Source organism: Acipenser ruthenus, unplaced genomic scaffold (assembly GCF_902713425.1).
Source record: "Acipenser ruthenus unplaced genomic scaffold, fAciRut3.2 maternal haplotype, whole genome shotgun sequence".
NCBI classification, from domain to species: Eukaryota; Metazoa; Chordata; class Actinopteri; order Acipenseriformes; family Acipenseridae; genus Acipenser; species Acipenser ruthenus.
The window spans coordinates 37,585-44,049 of record NW_026708452.1 but is presented as its reverse complement, the minus strand read 5'-3'; the positions used below and the strand labels follow the sequence as shown (position 1 = coordinate 44,049).

The 6,465-nt window shown below is 43.0% G+C and overlaps 1 long non-coding RNA gene across 1 annotated transcript; it reads right to left on the bottom strand.

Annotated features, from left to right (window-relative positions):
- Positions 1-911: 911 nt before the first annotated feature.
- Positions 912-4,294, bottom strand: LOC131733192 (uncharacterized). Its single transcript, XR_009326101.1, has 3 exons — positions 3,256-4,294; positions 2,213-2,341; positions 912-1,232 (listed from the first exon to the last, which is right to left on the bottom strand). It is a non-coding gene; the product is annotated as an uncharacterized LOC131733192 (long non-coding RNA).
- Between the last annotated feature and the right edge of the window lie 2,171 nt (positions 4,295-6,465).

The following is a 6,465-nucleotide window of genomic DNA, read 5'->3' as shown; positions in this document are numbered from 1 at the left end:
TTTAAAGCTTGATTAGTCATTAGCCTTTTCTGTGTGTTAATTCATCATGTCAAAATTGGTAATGTTTAATTATTGTTAATTACACATATTAGGTGTACTCCACTGACATTGTGTGGTTGTAGGACTAATTTACAGGTCAGAAAACCTTTAAAAGATTGCATGAAATTCTCAAGGACTTATTCAAGTGTTAAAGCTTTGTGAACACAACAAAACAGCTGTCAAAAGCATTCTGTCTTAAAAAGACATAAATCCATTAAAATGAACACCCTCCCACCAACCCACATCCTTCACACACATGCATATACACAAACACACACAAGAAGAATACCAATTTCAAAAGATACCAAAATAAACTCAAGAACAAAGTGATTTTTATTTTTGTTCTTTATTAAAATGTCTTCATCTAGACAATGTGGGGAAGCTATAAAAAAAGGCCAACAAGATGCTCGGATATATTGTGATAAGTGTTGAATTTAAATCAAGGGAAGTAATGTTAAAACTTTACAATGCATTAGTAAGACCTCATCTAGAATATTGTGTTCAGTTCTGGTCACCTCGTTACAAAAAGGATATTGCTGCTCAAGAAAGAGTGCAAAGAAGAGCGACCAGAATTATCCCGGGTTTAAAAGGCATGTCGTATGCAGACAGGCTAAAAGAATTGAATCTATTCAGTCTCGAACAAAGAAGACTACGCGGTGATCTGATTCAAGCATTCAAAATGCTAAAAGGTATTGACAATGTCGACCCAGGGGACTTTTTCGACAAGGACCAGGAGTCACAAATGGAGATTAGATAAAGGGGCATTCAGAACAGAAAATAGGAGGCACTTTTCTACACAGAGAATTGTGAGGGTCTGGAACCCGCTCCCCAGTAATGTTGTTGAAGCCGACACCCTGGGATCCTTCAAGAAGCTGCTTGATGAGATTCTGGGATCAATAAGCTACTAACAACCAAAAGAGCAAGATGGGCCGAATGGCCTCCTCTCGTTTGTAAACTTTCTTATGTTCTTAAAATGTTTGTTTACTTAGGCATGAGCATGCTGTATATGCTATCCTGACACAGATACATGATTTACTAGCGCAGGATTAAAAAAAAAAAAAAAAAAAAAAAAGAACAATATTTGGTTATCAGGCCAACATGCATTTGACTGTGATTTTTCTGCACTTCGACTGGCAGGATCACGACGTCACTTGTTGGATCCACCTTCACATTAGGACAGGATCAGCTGTATGCTGGGGAAAGGTGAGAATCCTTTTAATAAAACTTCCCATGTAGTTTGTTTAATGTTTGGTATCACTTATCCTCAAAATGGGCAAAATCTGCTACGATCACAAGATATATGGTGTCTGATTTAGTTGCTTGATAAGGAAGAAATCTAGATGGTGCTATTTTTTCATCAGCGTGTGTCAACATTCTATAGAACCATTGAATAGTAGACCCCTCTATCTGGTAAATAGGGGCATATTAATCAAGCTTGTAAAAACTGAAGCATTTCACTTTTTTTTTTTTTTTTATAAATTTAGTCGTTGCCAATTATTTTTTATTATTTTCTCCCCAATTTGGAATGGCCAATTATTTTATTATGCTCAGCTCACCGCTACCACCCCAGGGCTGACTCTGGAGGGCGAAGACAAACACACGCTGTCCTCCGAAGCGTGGGCCAATTGAGCGCCGCCCCCTGGGAGCTCCCATCCTCGGTCGGCAAAGGAATAGCCTGGACTCGAACTCGCGATGTCCAGACTATAGGGCACATCCTGCACTGCACGTGGAGTGCCTTTACTGGATGCGCCACTCGGGACCCCCGGCATTTCACTTATTGTTCATTACAATGGATTTTGTATCATCCCGCAACCACGCTGGGTTTCACTGAGGTCATTGTGATAGAGCTGATTGTTTTAATATTTTCAATATTGTTTTTCAAAGTGTGCTAAATCAGTTTTTCCTGTTGCTATGGCCAACGGTTTCATCCTAGGAATCTGAAAAATAGTAATGGCATTTGCAAAGTTGTTTCTATTATCAATAATTGTATTAAGAGTTCCAAAATAATGCAATGTAAACAAAAACTGACAAGTTTAAATATCTTTTAATTGATTTTTAAAAAACAAATTAAAAAAATGGACTAACTGAAGGTGACATGTTTTCTGATTGATTTGGTAATGAAGTGCCACATAACACTGCAGTCTAGGGAATGGCTACAGGAAAGATAACTTACTGTTACAGGAGCCTCCTTTTTAGCTGATATTACAGATAGGCAGCCCAGACAAGGTCTTGGACGTCTCTTTGGGTTGGCTTCGAATTGTCTCTTTTCTCTGATCGGAATGTCTGGAGGGGAGGTGGCCTTCTGGTAAGATAGCAATAAGATTTAAAAAATGACATCTCTGTAAAAATTAAAAAAGGCAGTACCCCACCATCAAGTATAATTTTACACTAAAATATTTTGTCTTATTAACTTTAATTAACACCAACGATATTCATCCACAAATTAGTTCATTGTGTAAACATATCCCAGGGTTTCTACTGCGCATCTCCTTCTACCTTCCTTAGCTCCACACATTCCCACAATCCCCTTCTGCTACTGCACACTCTGAAAAGAGATCCCACTGGATGAGATTGTTTATTACATCTTTAAAGGGAGCGTATAAAACCAATGAACTACTCCATTGCATGTTAAACTTATTTTCGATCAACCAATGAGTTAGAAATAAGTGTGCATGACATGGCCAGTGACTGTGACTTATTCGTGCTGCAAATGATTTGATGTTACACCACCACTCTCTTACTTCAGACAAACACCACAACCCCTAGTCCTTTACACATTTACACATTTTTTATAAACAAAACACAAAACATCCATATAAGATGGATATGTGTAAAAGATCTGAATCATTGATATGTCCAGAGGGTGAAACAATGTGGCAGGAAAATGGTTCATTTTTATGGGACAGCACTGGTAATGGAACCTAAGTTAAAAAAAATAAAAATAAAATCAGGAAGATAAGCTGTGTACCAAACATAGACAATAACTCAAAAGTGAATTAAGTTTCCGATTGTATACCTGGCTATACACAGTTACTACTGATATAAAGACATTTTGGCTCATCTAACCTAGGTCTATGGCATATCCTGAACACAGATTATTACAAAAATATGATTTCAAACAGCATACAAATGTAAGGGGACAGAGAAAAATAATAATTTGAATCTATCTGTCTCTCTAATGCGGGTTCCTAAACATCACGTTGTAATTCTAATTACCTTTTCTTGTCCCTTGTCAAATCTACCCCATACTGTGCTGGCTTAGCCGCCTCCAGCATCTTCACCATCTCCATCCAGCAAGGATACAACACCAGGAGAAGCAGGTCTTTTTTTACAAATCTGAAAAAAATACATTTGTATTTTAGATGTAATTTCTTGTCACGGGACATTATGTAAATGCTATTATCCATGGTGCTTACGACAAACATTTACACTTGGGTCTCTTTGAGAAAGACATTACTAAATCTCAACAAAGAATTTGCCATGCTTACAATTTGCCTATGCTTATGTATACTGTAACACAGCAGGGAGGGGGTTAAAGCCTCCATGAGTGGAAAACATGTGTGGAATGCACATTTGTTTAGTTTAATTGTTTTGGTTGATTGTTTCTTTGATTTGTTAATTGTTTTATTATTAATTATCCCCTGCACCTGGTAGCTATTGTTAAATTAAAACCAGGTGCAGGGTATTTAAGAGAGGCAGCTAGTCTGCTCAAGGCTGCTGAGGAGAAGGAGGCAGAAAGGTGTGCTCTGCTTCCTGGCAGTCATGAGCTAAAAAGTAAGTGCTGTATAAAACCAGTGTGTTTTGTAAGGACGGGGAAACAGTGTAGATGTCCCGTGTTAGCCAGGGTGTTCCTGTGTGTTAGTTAGTGCTCGTACCGAGCTAGGTGTTTATTTTGTGTGTTTTGTTTAATTTTTGTGTTGATTAAAAATAGCGCACCAGCGCTTAAAATCCATTTCTGTGTGCCGGGTCTATTTTTAAAGGGGCAACGAACCCGAGTGGGTGAAGATCTTTTACATTTGGTGTCAGAAAGTGTGGGCGCCCCTACGACCCAGGCAGATTAATAGAAAGGCCGCTGCTCAGAAGGAGCAGCTGGAGAGATGGGAGAGAGAGATGGGGTTGGCACCGCAGAAGAGACAGGAGCGGGAGCCAACCGAATTGGAGCGGTTACTCCGCAGTCTCCAGAGCCCAGAGGGGAGGAGCCGACGCTTCCAGAGCCCAGAGGGGAGGAGCCGCCGCTTCCAGAGCCCAGAGGGGAGGAGCCGCCGCTTCCAGAGCCCAGAGGGGAGGAGCCGCCGCTTCCAGAGCCCAGAGGGGAGGAGCCGCCGCTTCCAGAGCCCAGAGGGGAGGAGCCGCCGCTTCCAGAGCCCAGAGGGGAGGAGCCGCCGCTTCCAGAGCCCAGAGGGGAGGAGCCGCCGCTTCCAGAGCCCAGAGGGGAGGAGCCGCCGCTTCCAGAGCCCAGAGGGGAGGAGCCGCCGCTTTCAGAGCCCAGAGGGGAGGAGCCACTGTTGCCAGAGTCACCGGTGGAAGTCAAGGGGGAGGATGTGCCGCCTCCCCTGCAAGCCAGTCCGGCGTTGCCGAGGGAGGTCCCTTGTCCCGGCAGCGTGGACACCAGGCCGGAATGCCCAGACCTCCCTCCGCTTGACCTGGCTCCCAGGTCGCAGTACAGCCAGGCACAGTCGCCTGCCTGGTCCCTTGCTTCACTCCCCCTGGAATCCCAGACGTCGCTGCGCAGGATGAAGACGTCACTGCGCAAAAGGCAGACGTCGCTGGCGCTCCCCCTGCTGATTGCTCCATTCCGCCTACCTACTGCTCCGCTCCCCCTGAGATTCAAGACGTCGCTGCGCCGGTCCACAGCCACGCGCCTCTGCCTGCCAGTCCTGGCTCCCGGTCACCGGCCTGCGCTGTGGTCGCCCTGGACAAGCCGTCTGGGTCCCTCCTCGTCGGTCCTAGGTCCATCCCTGGAAACGCCGGAGGGACCAACCCACCCTCAAGCCCGCCCGTGGAAGAGGGCGACAATTGACATTGCTGGACTTGAGGGTGGGTGGTCATTTAAGGGTGGAGGGAGGTGGCCGTCGAGTGGCCGGTGTCTTGAAAAGACAAGGGGGGGGGAAGTGTAACACAGCAGGGAGGGGGTTAAAGCCTCCATGAGTGGAAAACATGTGTGGAATGCACATTTGTTTAGTTTAATTGTTTTGGTTGATTGTTTCTTTGATTTGTTAATTGTTTTATTATTAATTATCCCCTGCACCTGGTAGCTATTGTTAAATTAAAACCAGGTGCAGGGTATTTAAGAGAGGCAGCTAGTCTGCTCAAGGCTGCTGAGGAGAAGGAGGCAGAAAGGTGTGCTCTGCTTCCTGGCAGTCATGAGCTAAAAAGTAAGTGCTGTATAAAACCAGTGTGTTTTGTAAGGACGGGGAAACAGTGTAGCTGTCCCGTGTTAGCCAGGGTGTTCCTGTGTGTTAGTTAGTGCTCGTACCGAGCTAGGTGTTTATTTTGTGTGTTTTGTTTAATTTTTGTGTTGATTAAAAATAGCGCACCAGCGCTTAAAATCCATTTCTGTGTGCCGGGTCTATTTTTAAAGGGGCAACGAACCCGAGTGGGTGAAGATCTTTTACAATACATATACATCTCCTGCCACGTAAACTCTAAACGATGAACATGACATATCAACAGTATGTACAGGATAGAATAAGAATTAGCAATGAAATGTTTAATCACAGTCTGATGAGGGATTATCCAGATGTATGTAAAACTGTGTGACATTCACAATCTTGTATATTATCATTAATGTATACTCTATAATGTTGATGCTAAGTTTCCTGTCAATTGGATAAACAGTTTGTAACAAATTGTGTGTGTGTGTGTACAGCCACCTCCACTTCATCCCCTTCGCAATGGATTTCATCCCCAGCTGGGGATAACAGAGCTGGTATAAAATTCCAACTGTAGTCTCCCTTGGAGCACCAGACAGTGGCATGAATAAAGAGATTAGAAATTGCCCGCTTAGAGGGTATAAACTATCTCTTTAAAGTTTAAAATTACCAGCTTTTAGTGGTTGGTGTCCAGTCGTCATTTTTTACAGTTTCTTCGTTTCACTTTTCCTTTTGTTCAGTCATCCTGGTGCAATATATATATATATATATATATATATATATATATATATATATATATATATATATATATATATAAATAAAATAAAGAGCTAGTTATAACTTTTAAATGAATCTTAACCTCAAAAACACTATCAGGGGGTCCTCGAGTGGCTCACCTGGTAAAAGCGTGGTTGTGTGGTCATACAGCACAGGTTCGCGTCCTGGCTGTGCAAAGTTGTCGGTCTTCGCTGTGAATTCCAAAGGGAGCGTAACATTGGCTCTGGCACTCCCGTGGGTTAGGGAAGCAAAAACAAAAGGGACTGTTTCTCCTCAT